Raw genomic sequence first — 14,531 nt, forward strand, 5'->3', positions numbered from 1 at the left:
CCTGCAGGGGCTCCGGGAGCTTTCCCTGCTGCTGGGCTCGGGTTTGGCACAGCCAGGCTTTTCTGGGAGCAGATCCCACCACGGAGACACATCCCAGGGCTGGGCACGCTCGGGGCTGCTGGATGGAGGTGGAACCACCAGAGAGGCGATGGGGCCGCAGAGCCTCGGTTCACATCCAGCTGTGCCCAGCTCCAATGACCCATCCAGCTGTGACCAGCTCCAGTGACCCCATCCAGCTGTGCCCAGCCCCAGCTCACATCCAGCTGTGCCCAACTCCAGTGACCCCATCCAGCTGTGCCCAGCTCCAGTGACTGCATCCAGCTGTGCCCAGCTCCAGTGACTGCATCCAGCTGTGCCCAGCTCCAGAGACCCATCCAGCTGTGCCCAGCTCCAGTGACCCATCCAGCTGTGCCCAGCTCCAGAGACCCATCCAGCTGTGCTCAGCTCCAGTGACCCCATCCAGCTGTGCCCAGCTCCAGTTCACATCCAGCTGTGCCCAGCTCCAGAGACACATCCAGCTGTGCCCAGCTCCAATGACCCATCCAGCTGTGCCCAGCCCCAGCTCACATCCAGCTGTGCCCAGCCCCAGCTCACATCCAGCTGTGCCCAGCCCCAGTGACCCCATCCAGCTGTGCCCAGCTCCAGCTCACATCCAGCTGTGCCCAGCCCCAGCTCACATCCAGCGCTTCCCCAGCAATCAGAGGCCATCAGTGACGAGTTAATTAACACCTCTTCCTCGGAAAGCGCTCATCACCTCCAAGCCCCGGGGAGGAAATCCTTTACTTGGATCCCAGCGGCACCAGCCCGGCTGGGGATGTCCAAGCAGGCCCTGGGACACGCACAGGGATCAATCCTGCTCCGCTCCTGTCTCCTGCTCCAAACTCTCTGCGTTCCTCCTGCGTTTCACCGCCCTGAGCGCGGGGGAAAGGCGGAAAGCAGCCCGGGACAAGAGAGAACGACAATCCCTGCCCCCAGAGCTGTCCCGGAGGCAGCAGACAAGATGTAACACGAGGAGGAAACGGGCTGCAGGCCAGAGGGGATGCCATAAAAACGGGATGTTTTGGAACCTCTCTGCCGTGGGCATAAATCACCGCCCACCTCTGCACCTCGCCCAAAGCAGAGCCACCTCCCTGCCGCCACAGCCAGGGCCAGGTAGCACCAAAAAATCACCCAAATGCGACCAGAAATTGGCCAAAGTGGGTCTGTGAGTGTGCAGGGGCTGCAGGATTTGGCTGTGCCAGGCCGGAGGGATCCGTGCCAGAGCCAGGAACGGGCTCCTGCGCTCCCAAAGCTTTGGTGGAAAGACTTTTCCTCTCCTCGCCCTCCCGCCAAGGAGGCTCAGATCCCTCTTTTGAACAAACCCAGCTGCTCCCCACAACGCTGGGGTCACCTCTCCTCCCTCTGCCTCCATCCCACCTTCCTCACTCCACTCAGAAACCAGCAACGGCAAGGAACGGATTTGGGATTTTTTTTTTTTTTTATTTTTTTCCCCTCTTTAAGGGCAGAGAAGCAGAATCGCGGAGGCGAGCGGCATTTTATAGCCAGATTTCGCGGCGGACACGTCTCCGGGGTGCGAGGAGCGCACGGGTGCGGTGTGCAGCCCCGGGCTGACCCGGCCGTGCCCCGGGGGCAGGGGCAGCATCTCGGCATTAGTATGCGCGGCACATCCCCGTGCTGTCTGCGGCTTGTTCCCAGCCCGCCCGGCTCTATAAATCCCCACAAAAGGCCAGGGCTGGGGCGGGGGCAGCGCGGGCAGGGGGATGGGAACCAATCCGGGAATCCCGGAATCCCGGCCCGGCCGGGGCTCCGCGGGAATTTCGCTTCCTCGATGCGGGGGAAGGATGGGAATGCTGGAGCAGGGAATGGGATGTGGGGTGGGATGGGATGGAAGAGGGATTGGGGTGGCCGCAGGGCAGGAACATCCCTGGCTGCTCCAGGCTCGGCCAGGACGGACACAAACACCTTGGAAAAGGAATTCAATCATTTTTTTTTCCGTTTTATTTTTTAAGGCATTGCTGTAAATCGCTGCTCACCCCTCAGACCCTCTCACACGGAACCCCATCCCCAAAACCCCTCTGGCGCCGCTCCGCCTTCGGTTGTGGTTTCACCGAGGCTCTGGCTGACACACCGACTGCTCTGGGGAACAAAATTCCTGCCGGGAAAGAGCATCTCCCTTTCCTTCAGCATCCCAACCCGAAGGGAGAGCCATCTCCCGCCCACACTGCACAACGGGGTCAGGGAATGCTTCGGCCTGGAAGGGACATTAAATCTCATCCCCTTCCAACCCCGTCCCTGCCCAGTTCTCCCGCAGGTGAGTCACTGCAGGCTTGGAAAGAGGCGAAGCCAAACCCATTCCCTGGGACTTTTCTGCATCCCTGGAAACCCTGACCTCCAGAAATCACCATTCTCCTGGCGCGCATCAAGAAAGAGCCACGCGCTCTTTTAGGTCCCAAATACTTCGATTTTTTTTTTTTTCCCCTTTCCCTTATTTCTTCAATAATTGAGTTTGTATTGAGTTCACACCCCTTGGAATTCTCTCAGCATTGGAGCCCCCCATCCCCGAGATGCGGTGCCTCAGCCTCCAAAATAAGAAATAAAACTCCTCTTGAGGAGGAGATGGAAGGGCAGAGACCAAACTGAGGAATAAGATTCGAACCGCGGCTCAGAGCTGCTCGATTTGCAAATTCCAGCCCCCGGTGTTGTAACCCTGCTCCCTGGGCGCCTCCAAATTCCCTTTTAACAGCTGAATCAGCAAATCCCACGGCTGGCAGAGCCTCCCCTGCGGGCTGGCAGCGAGGAGCCGGCGTTGGTTCCGAGCGGGATGAATCCTGGGAGCGTTTTCTGGTGGCAGCAGCAGTCAGGAGCTGCTGGAAGGTTCCACGGAGACCAAACCCAGCAGAGATTTCGCCTCTCGCCGCCCTGCGGGGTTTCGCTTCATCCCCAGAGGGTGTCAAAGCCGAAACTATTTTGGGCAAAATTCCGTTTAAAGCGGGCAGGAGCGGCTGGATCCCCGGTGCTGGAGGGGCAGGTGACCTCGGTCCCCTCGGGTGGGAACCGGGCACATCCGGCCGCTGATGCATCCCTCAGATATTCCGGTGGCTGGGCGATAAGTGACAGGCAATAAAGCCGGGCTTAACTCTCTTAATTACCGGCGTTGCACCCGTGAGTAATCCCGGAGCGTCCAAGGTGGGGCACATTTTCCATTACAGAGCCCGGGCTGCAGGAATTCCGTGAGAAGCGTTTGCTGCTGGATGCGGCTGGGACAGGGGAGAGCTCCAGACAGAGCCTCCAAACCTCAGAGCAACCTCCACACCCCAAGGAGCCTCCGAACCCCCAAAACACTCTCCAAACTCCAGCCTCCAAATCCTAAACAGCCTCCAAACCCCAAAGGACCTCCAAAAACCAAAGCACCCTACAAACCCCAAAGAGCCTCCAAACCCCACAGCACCCTACAAACCCCAAAGCACCCTACAAACCCCAAAACACCCTACAGACCCCAAAGCACCCTACAAACCCCAAAACAACCTACAAACCCCAAAGCACCCTACAAACCCCAAAGCACCCTACAAAGCCCAAATCCCTCCAAAGCCCAAAGAGTATCCAAAGCCCAAAGAGTATCCAAACCCCAAAGCACCCTCCACATCCCAAACAACTCCAAACCCCAAAGAGTATCCCAACCCCAAACAGCTCCAAACCCCAAACAGCTCCAAAGCCCAAAGAGCCTCCACCCTTCAGCTCAGGGGCTGCTGCTCCTGGGGACACCCCGAGTAAAAGCATGACACGGAATTGACCTTGGATTAATTCCACGTTCCTCCAAGCCTTCCCTCTCCGTGACCCGGTGCCACCCTCATCCGCAGGACTGACAAGCCCAGATGGATTGAGGGGTGCTGTGCCTAAAAAAAACAAGGAAGGGACTCGTGGGATCCAGGCAGAAGATTGAGGGACGGAGCTGGGAATTGCTCAGCAGGTTTGGTTCAATTCCAGTTTGGAGGTTTTGGGACAGGGGAAAACAGAGCCTGGACAGCAGGGAAGTGTCCAGGAGTGAGGACAACACAGATTGTGGGAACGGCTCTCTCCCTCTGACCCAGGTGTTGGAATTCCAACAGAGCAGAACCCCCGGAATCAAAGGTGCTTCCCATTGAGGAGGCTGCTTTCCCAATTTATCCTTTGCTTTCCCAAAATATCCCGTTGCAGGTGGGTTTGGTGTCAAGGCTCGGGACAGGGAAGTTTTTCCTCAACACCAGCCTAGAGAAAAAAGTCTCCTAGGGAGCCCCAAAATGTCCATGAAGGATTTTGCACATGGATACCAGCACAGCACAAGGAACAGCGGGAAAATCCCGCAGCCACAGCCCTGGATATGGACACGGACACTTGGGACAGCTCAGGGAATGCTGAGGTGGAAGGGACTCACAGGGATCTTCTCCTTGGGATGATCTCTAAGGTCCAATCGAACCCAAACCACCCCATTGTCCAGCTCCCGGCCCTACACAATCCCAAGGAGTTCCCAGATCCAGCACAAGATCCAGGGGGAGGAAGGAGCAGTCCTGGATTTATGGAGAGGCAGCAGCAGCCTGGGAAGCCCAGGGGTGACCCAGGCAGGGTCAGAGCTGTCCCACAGGAGCCTCTCCCAACACAGCCCAAAAACGCCAAAAAACTCCTTTCCAGCCCGACGTGGAAATATCTGGGAATTGTTGGGAGCTCCCTGGGTTTAATCCCGCAATATCCAGCAGCTTTTGTGGAATTGAAGTGTTTCACTGCTCACGTTGGGGCGGTTCACCTCCAGGACAGCAGATTTAGGCTGGGCTGCCTAAAACTCTTCCCAACTCTCCCACCAAGCAGGATCCAGCCCCAAACTCCTCCTGGCCCCCGCTGCCTTCCAGCTGGCAGCGTTCAGCCGCGAAAAAGACAGGAGATGGAGTGGGGGAAGAGAGAGAAAAAAAAAAACCCAACAAATAAATCCCCGCAGATTCTCATCTTCCTCCTGTCGTCTCCTCGAGTCATTGTTTGGCAGGACGAGAATTTCAGCTCCGGCTGTGCCGCGGAGCAGGATTAGACAGGTCACCGAGGGATCAGGTTTCGCGTTTTACCTTTTTAACTCCCCGGCTCAGCACGTAGGCTGGGAAGTGCCAGCGCCGGGAGCAGGCAGGGGACAGCCAGGGCTGGAGGTGACAGCGGGGATTCACCCCGAGCCCCCAAACCTCTCACGGCTCCGGGCCCCAGAGGAGGCACCGGCTGCCGTCAGAGGAAAAGGGGGAAAAGGCGAGGAGTCTGCCCCACAAAGGGGAAAAAAATAACAAAAAAAAAAGCACCCCGCTGGAATTTTGTCCTCAAATGCTTCGTTTTCGCTGAAATTCAGAATTCCGGCAGAGCCAGAAGGCCTCGGTGCCCTGAGCATTCCGGCTTTGGGAGGATGCAAAATCCCGGGATTTGGAAAGCTCTGGCACCTTCCAGGGCAATCTTGTGGCCTCAGGCTCCGGGTCGTTACGGAGCCCTGTGGTTTCAGCAATAAAAATCTCCTTTCCACGCGGTTTTCCCTCAGGCAGGGAGGGAAATTTATCCCCACTTATTTATTCGGGTTTTTTTTGTGTGTGTGTGTGTTTTTATCTGTCTTTAGCACCTCATTTAATCTCTTCAAGGTCAGCATCCCTCAGCGAGCCCAACAACCGGGTCTGAACACAAAGAAGGTCCCAGGCCGGATCGGGAGACATCAAAAAAATGGAAAAGACCAAGATCCCACCCCTCAGGGTAACAATCCTGATAAAAACCTGTGTTCAACTGGTGAGCGTTTATAAATTCGAGCCGTTAACGCTCATTAGGATCGTTTGGGGTAGCCCGGGAGGGTTTGTGTTCCCAGCCCGGCCCTCTCCACCCGCACAGCAGCATCACAAACCGCTTAATTCGAGCTGGAAGTGTCTTAAACGCCCATTTAAATGCGAGGGTTTGTGTCCCTTCGGTGCAGGATATTCTCTAATTCCGTGGTGTCCCATCATTTCGTCCCTGTCCCACGCTGGCTCCCAATATGATCGATATTCGACTCGCAGCGTACGGAGGTGTTTTCTTCCCCGAGAGACGCTCCAGTTACTGAATTCATTATAATGACATCATTAGAATTTATTATAATTAGCCTCAGAGCACCGCGAAGAGATGAAATGACTTTCCCAGGTTTCTCCAAGCCAGGGAACAGCCCAAGCTCCTTTTCCAGAGCAGTGCCCCAATCAATGACCCATTCTTCCTCCCTTAACGCCTCAAACGACAGGGCAAAAATAATTAATTACCAGATAAATTATTTAACCGGTCTGGGGTTTTTTCCTTTTTTTTTTTTTTTTTTTTTCCCCTCGTTCACCAATTACCTTCGCATTTATTAACCTGGGCACCACCTCGCTGTTCCAAGGTTCAGGATGCCCGGGTGTCCACAGGACACCTGAAGTCACCTGTGGGTGACACCTGGGACATCGGTTGGACCCGGAGGGGAATTCTCACCCCATTTACAGCCGACTCCTGCATCCAGCCCGAATTCCCACCTCGTTTACAGCTCAATCCTCCAGCCCAACTCGAATTCTCACCTCAATCCTCCAGCCCAACTCGAATTCTCACCTCAATCCTCCAGCCCAACTCGAATTCTCGCCCCAATCCTGCGTCCAGCCTGCCCCGGGAGCCTTTCAGAGCAGCGCAAGTCCCCAAAAAGTCCTGGACTCACTCAGACACAAAACCCAACACCCCAGCGTCCAGGATTTCCGAGTTCAAGCCACCAGGACGATTCTAAATGATCCCCGAGATCCACCTCAAGCAAATCCCCGAGAGGAAAACTCAGGGGTTCTGTTCTCCAAGGTGTTCCCCAAATCCAAGGGGAAACGCTGCTCCTGGGATGCAGAGAGCAAAATTAGGGCAGGAAATCCTCAGAAAACATCGACCTCTGCCACCAGCCCAGGCTCTCAGCCCCTAGGACACCTGGTAGGGTTTTATTTGTCTCAAAACATCTCAGAAAGGCTCTGAGCTATCTCCCTCTGACCAATTCTGTTCGTGTTTCCCAGTCAGGGGAATCACAAGGACAAACCGGCGAGAGCTGAACACCAAAAATCCCAGAAGCTCTGAATTTACTGCCCCACGAGCCAGACCCCTCGTTTCTACAAGGTTCCTACAGCACACACCCCAGATTTGGGATGGTTCCATCACATTTCCGACAGGAGAAGCCTCACTAACCAAATTCCAGGGCCGTTTCCCATCTTGGAACCCAACTAAAAAGAGGCTTTTAAAAACGGACTAAACAACAAACCTAAAACTTAAACCTAAAAGAGGTTTAGGAGCCCCTTCGCTACACGGCACAGCCACCACGGGTCGAGCACAGATTTCCTCCTTCCCACCCCTGCAAAATGCCTCCCAAAATCACCAAAAAAACTGGGAGATCCAAGAGTTTTGAGGAAGGATGAGAAGCGTGGATTTGTCCCTGGGCCCTCTGCTCCTGGGGACACCCAGGGGCCCTGCGGGGCTCCGGGACTGCTTCAGACATTTCAACACATCCCAAAATGGTCCAGAACCTCCTGGTTAATAAAGTTCCCGAGATGAAGATAAGCGCAATCCTTCTCCCAGGGTAATTACAAGCCTATCACTCCCCAGTTAATTACACACAGCTAAAGATGTTATTAGGCGGAGATGGAAAAATCCGAGGCACTGGGAACGAATCTGCCCGCCCTGAGCTGGCTGAGGGCTGAATATTCCCAGGGAGAAGCTGGGAATTCTCCATCTAACCGCGGGATGCGCTGTGAAAGGCTTCCAAAATCATCCGTTTGAGCTCTCCCCACCTTGTCCCCAGCCCAGAGCCGAGTGACAAACCCAGCCCTTCCTCGGACACCTCCGGGGACTGCGAACCTCCCTGGGCCGCCCCCGCCAACGCCGGGAAACCCTTTCCACCGGGAAATCCCTCCTCATGTCCAACCCGACCCTGCCCTGGGGTACTCGGAGGCTCGTTTTCAGCTGCTGAAGAACAAAAGAACAAACAAACAGCCAGCATCACCCAAATCCCACCCGCAGGCAGAGAGCCCCGCCGGGGTTTTTGGGGGGTCGCGCACCCGAGGAGCACCAAGGACATCACTCCCCCCCGCCCGTTCCTCCGTCGTTTTAAGCGGGAGATGTTGGAAAAGGAGGCGAGGGAGGAGCGGGAGGAAGCTCCGAAAGCCGCAGCCCTGCCTGGATGCCAAACAGATGCAGGCAGCGTCCTCTGGGTGATGCGCGGGACAGGCCGGGGCAAACCCCAGCGAACGCATTTCCGAGCTGGCTGCCTCGGGGCTGGGACAGGTAACAACAGCCAGGGAGGCGAGGGAGGGGAAAAAAAATAAAATAAAAATAATTTTAAAAAAATAAAAATCCTAATTATAACAAGCAACTGTCGGAGAAAAACGCTTGGAAAGGAGCGGGGGGGGGGGAGAAGAGGAGAAAAGTGACAGCGGTTGGAGCACGGGGGTGGGGAAAGGAGCTGTGAGCTGGGATCAGCCCGTTCCTGGAGAGCCAGCCCCAGGGGACAGCCCAGCACGGGAGGATTTGCTCCCAGGATGGACCCCAGCCTCCCCGGGAGCTGCTTTTTCCGGGAATTCCCGTGGCCAGGAGGGTTGGGAAGGTGCCTTGTGTGGATCAGCTCGGTGGGCAGCGGCAGCAGGGATTTCAGGAAGCTGCCGGCTCCCGCTGAAGGCTCCGAGGGACGGAGGATTTGCTCTGTCCCTCTCCACAGCATTTTAAACCCAAATTAAACCCCCAAGCTCCCCTTTCCCGGTGGGAATTTGGCTGCTCTGGGAAAGGGGCATCGCCTCACCCTGCTCAGCTGCTGCCCTCCAAACCTCTGCCGGCCCTGTGGCAGCTCTGGGATTTGGGGTTGAAGCCCCAGCTGAAGGCTCAGTCTCCAGCCAGGAGGAGAGGGGCAGCTCCCAGCCCACGGCTGCTGCAGCAGAGAAATTCACCCTGCTCAGCAATTCCTGCTGGGAATCAGAGCCACCCCCGTGAGCAGCCAGAGGGGAACCCCAGCCGTGTTTGCAGGCAGCCCCGAAGGGTGGGAGCCCGCATGGGCTCTGTCCACCACCAGCCAGAGGTGTGGAGGGGACGGGAATTCCCATCCCACCTCCTCTCCAGGCAGGGCAGAGCCCCCGGAGCAGCTCAGGGGAATTTTCACCCTTGGGAACCCCCCCTGGCACCCTCCAGCTGGAGGAATGTGGCAGGGGCAGTCCTGGCTGCCCATGGAAACCTCTGGCAGAACTGAAACCCTTCCCCGGCCACCCTCCACGCCCACTCTCTGCGCCATGGGAGGCCAATGATTATTTACCCGGTGTTCCATTAAATGAAGAGAGTGGAAAAAAAAAAGCAGGGTTTTAGGACAAGAAGAGCTGCTTATCATTTCCTCCCATCTCTCCAATCTAGGGCTGGGTTTTTGGAGAGTCATTCGCCTACAGGTGACTGACAGCCGGGTTCGTGACGAAACCCCGGAGCGCAAAAAAAAAACCATCCCAAGCCTCGAAAAAAGCTCCGGCAGAGCCAACAAATCCCATCAGCTGAGCTGGCACCGCCGCAGCAGCCCACTGCAGCCGGACAAACCCGCGCCGGGGAGCTGATTTAACGGCCAGCCTCCAAAATCCCGCCTCTTTGCGACGGGAAAAATTGGGATTTGAGCTCCAGCTGTCCCCGGAGAGGCGGGAATGTCGCCAGGAAGGGCAAGGCAGGGCAAGCCCTGGTCCATCGCGGCATGCCCGGGCCGGCAGCCCCGGGGTGCCCGGTGGCCCTGGGCACGCTGCTCCCTGCCAGGGCTGCAGCAGGGAGCAAACAGCCACAGGGACAAGACCGGACACGCCGTTCCCGCTTTGTGGCGGCTCCGGAGGCCGCCAAGCAGCTCCTTGGAAAAATCCCCGTTCCAAGTGCCCCGGACAACAGCAAAGCAAAGGCTCAGGGGGGGGATTTAGTCACTCGTTTTCCCAGATTTATTCCTTTCCCAGAGTCCCTCCTTTCCCGCATTCACGCCTTTCCCAGATTCCTTCCTTTCCAAGGTTCCTTCCTTTCCCAGATTTATTCCTTTCCCAGATTTATTCCTTTCCCACATTCCCTCCTTTCCCACATTCCCTCCTTTCCCACATTCCCTCCTTTCCCAGATTTACTCCTTACTCCAAACCCTAACTCCCTTCCCAAATTCACTCCTTTCCCAGATTTCCTCCTCTCCCAAATCCCCTCCTTTCCCAGATTCTCTCCTTTTCTAGATTCCCTCCTTTCCCAGATTCTCTCCTTTTCTAGATTCCCTCCTTTTCCATATTCACTCCTTTCTCAAATTCTCTCCCTTCCCAGATTCCCTCCTTTCCCACATTCCCTCCTTTCCCAGATTCTCTCCCAGATTCCCTCCTCTCCCAACCGGAGAAGTGACATCGAGCACCCTTTGCAAGGTGCTGGCAGAAAGGAGGAGAAATTCCAGTTCTGCATGGGGAAAACAGGGATAGAGAGAGGGACAGGGACGAGCCCAGGGGTTCTGGAGACCTCCGGCAGCAAAAGTCGGGAGTGTCCGCATTCCAGGGCACAGCACCCTGTGTGTAGAGACAGAAGCCCCAGAACGTTCCAGAAGCGAGATTCCCCTTGGAAAGCAGCACAGAAGGACAGCCCTGGAGTTCATCATTCCACCACCGCACTCGGATTCGAGCTGAAGGAAATTACTGGAGAATTCCCAGAGAAGAGCAGGACACTGGAACACCTCTCCCAGGCCGACTGAGTGAGCCGTGAGCTCAGCCTGGCTAGGTCTGAAATCACAAAATCCCCTTTGGGTTTGGAAGGACCTTAAATCCCATCCCATCCCATCCCATCCCATCCCATCCCACCCTGCCCTGAGCACCTTCCACCGTCCCAGTTGCTCCAAGTCTCATCCGACCTGGGCTTGAAAAGCCCCTTTAAAAATGGGTCTTTAAAGGGGACTTTTAAAACCTGTTCCTCGTGGGGTTCTGCTCTTTCAAAAGCCTCCTGGAGGTGCAGAAAGCCTCATCAAAAGTGAGGATACGAGCAGGAAAATAAACACACGGGTGTGTGCCAAGGAGAGGAAAATGTCCCCAGGCAGGGGCGTCACCTTCCCGGGGATCCCAAGGAGTGCCACAGCCTGAATCCATCCTAAAATCAACGCCCGGGCTGGCGGCTCCACTTATCCACTCAGCTCAGCTCAGCTCAGCTCAGCTCAGCTCCCTCACTCCTCCCTGCCTCAATCCCTTGTGACAGGTTTGGCCGGGGCCGCCCGGCGCAGCAGCTCGGGATTAACCCCGCGGATGCTCCCGCTAAATCCCGGGGCCACCCAGAGCCCCCGGGCGCTCTGAGCCAGGCCCGGCCCGGCCCGGCCCGCTCACGGCCCCCGGAGAGCCGCACGGCACAGGGAACCGAAATAAAAGGATTGAAAACGGCAACGGTTTGGGAGGAAACCCGCCAGAGGAGGAGATTTTGGGGTGGTTTGGGGTTCCCTGCGCTGGGGCTAACGAGGGACACCGGGAGGAGAGGGAACAGCCCATAATATGCCGCCGGTGCCTCTGAAAGGGTTTTTCCCTGGATTTTGGAGGGGTGGAGCGTGCACAGGGCTGTCCTGGCTCCGAACTGCACACCCAGAGCCGCAGGGACGGCCGGCCGCAATCCCGGGAACGGGAACGGGGATGGGAATGGGAATGGGGATGGGAGAGTGGGGATGGGAATGGGAATGGGAATGGGAATGGGAATGGGAATGGGAATGGGATGGGAATGGGGATGGGGATGGGAATGGGGATGGGAATGGGAATGGGGATGGGAATGGGGATGGGGAGAGTGGCGATGGGAATGGGAATGGGAATGGGAATGGGAATGGGGATGGGAATGGGGATGGGAATGGGGATGGGAGAGTGGCGATGGGAATGGGAATGGGAATGGGAATGGGAATGGGGATGGGAATGGGGATGGGAATGGGGATGGGGATGGGAATGGGGATGGGAATGGGGATGGGAGAGTGGGGATGGGGATGGGGATGGGAATGGGAATGGGAATGGGGATGGGGATGGGGATGGGGATGGGGATGGGAGTGGGGATGGGGATGGGAGAGTGGGGATGGGAACGGGGATGGGAATGGGGATGGGGATGGGGATGGGGATGGGGATGGGATGGGGATGGGAATGGGGATGGGAATGGGAATGGGAATGGGAATGGGAATGGGAATGGGGATGGGAATGGGAATGGGAATGGGAATGGGAATGGGAATGGGGATGGGGATGGGGATGGGGATGGGGATGGGAATGGGGATGGGGATGGGAATGGGAATGGGAATGGGAATGGGGATGGGAATGGGGAATGAGGATGGGGATGGGGATGGGGATGGGGATGGGAATGAGGATGGGGATGGGGAATGGGGATGGGAATGGGAGTGGGAGTGGGATGGGGTGGGGATGGGAATGGGAGCAGGGAATGAGAATGAGAATGGGAGTGGGAATGGGAGTGGGAGTGGGAGTGGAAGTGGGAATGGGAATAGGAATAGGAATAGGAATAGGAATAGGAATAGGAATAGGAATAGGAATAGGAATTGGATTGGGAATGGAAATGGGAATGGGAATGGGAATGGGAATGGGAATGGGAAAGAGAATGGGAGTGGGAATGGGAAGCACAGCCAGGGTTTGTGGTGTCAAGGCCTGAGAGGTCCCAGGGGCACCCCATGAGTCCTGCTCCCCCTCATCCCACCAGGAATGCTGGAAACACAGGGAGAAGGAGCTGGTGGGGCAGTCAGGGCAGCAGAGCCCAAACCCCCCAGTGTGGGAGGAGCTGGGAACTGGGAGCACACGGGAATGGGCAGGGAAGGGATCCGGGGGATTAAAGGTTTCCCTAAAGGGTGATTGACAACACCCAAGGAGACACTCAGAGGTGGGGAGATGAGTTTGAGGGGAATCACCCCCAGAGCCCCCCAGGGATGAGTTCGGAACAACATTCCAAGGAATCCTGAGGACCAAGTCCGGCAGCTGCTCAAACAGAAGCCAGCGGAGCTCCCTGATCCTGCGGCAGCCTTCCCTGAGGAAGGACAAATCTCTGGGAAAGCCACCGGGACAGAGCCAGCGCTGCGCCATTCCCGATGCCAAAACTCCTTTAACACCCCCGTGCGGAAAACTGCGCTTCCAGGACGCGGCTCCTGTGGAAAACCTCCCTGTCAGGACCCTGCAGCCCTGCAGGGAAATCTCCCAACCGCCAGCAAGAAAAGATTCCTCCTTTTCCCGCAATTCCCAGGAGCTGGGGACGTTTGGGTCCTGCTGCTGCTTTGGGAGGATGCTCCACATGGCAGAGCGGGACAGGGCCTGGAACGGGTCCCTTTGGAGAAGGATTTTCCTGCTCTGCTGGTTCTCCATCAGCCTGGGATCCCATGGGTCTGAAGCAGTTTTGTTGAAACCGGCAATTTAATTAGCGAGGGGGGGAAAACAAAAAAAAAAAAAAAAAAAAAATTAAAAATCTCCGGTATAACTCAGGAAGGAACATCATTTCCAAGTTAATGAAAGAAGTATTTTAATTGCGACGCTTAACAAGTTATGACTTTGCCAAGATGTTGTCTTGGGGAGGTTGCACTTTTTTTTTTTTTTCTTTTTTTTCCATGGATTTCAAGCGAGGGAGAGTGGGAGAGGAGAGGGGAGGAAAGCAGAGGAGGAAAACCATGGGAAGGGAGACGAGCAGTGGGAAAGGGTTTGGTGAAAGCAACAGGAGGATTTTCAAAACGAGGGGAGACCGGGGAACATCACCTCAGGGGGGCTCTGGTGACACAGGACAAGGACTTAGGTGGATATCGGGAAGGAATTCTCCCCCGATCATGGAACAGAATTCCCAGAGAAGCTGTGACTGCCCCTGGAAGTGTCCAAGGCCAGGTCGGACTGGGCTTGGAGCAGCCTGGGACAGTGGGAGGTGGAACTGGATGAGCTTGGAGGTCCCTCCCACCCCAAACCTTGCCCTGGCTCCCTGAGGCTCTCCCCAGCCCCGTGGGTGCCACGTTAACGCCGAGCCCTTGGCAGCTCCCAGGGCAGGAAGTTTTTTTCCCTTTGAAGGCGGCTCCTGGGGGTGAGATTTGTTTTCTCTGCACGGCTCGACAGAAATATCAATTTCCTCCTGCGAGCTGCAGCCCTGGCTCCTGGCAGCTCAGGTTTCCTTCCCGGTGAAGTCCCTCCAGGTCTCTGCTCCTCTTGGGGACGCTTGGGGCTCCTTCGGTGTCCCCGGAGCCCAGCATCGAACAGCGATGGCTTCAGCTCGGGGTGAGCTCAGCTCGATAAATCCACGGGCTCTGGCAGATGATTCATTGATCCCCGTGACCTCCTGACAGGTTCTCAGGTCTTTATTAGTCCTGAATCACATCTGCCCATAAATACCAGAGGGGTTTTTCACACCTTGGGTTATTATTAAAGGAGGACTCGCGGGTTTTGTTGTTGTTTTTTTTTTTTTTTTTGGCTGCCTTAGAAAAATATTTCCTGCTCTTTTCGGCTTCGGCGGGATTGCAGGAAGGGCCGGGCAGCAGAGGCTCCCCCGAGCACATCCTCACGTCTGCAGGG

The sequence above is a fragment of the Hirundo rustica genome, chromosome 18 (genome assembly GCF_015227805.2).
Source record: "Hirundo rustica isolate bHirRus1 chromosome 18, bHirRus1.pri.v3, whole genome shotgun sequence".
NCBI classification, from domain to species: domain Eukaryota; kingdom Metazoa; phylum Chordata; class Aves; order Passeriformes; family Hirundinidae; genus Hirundo; species Hirundo rustica.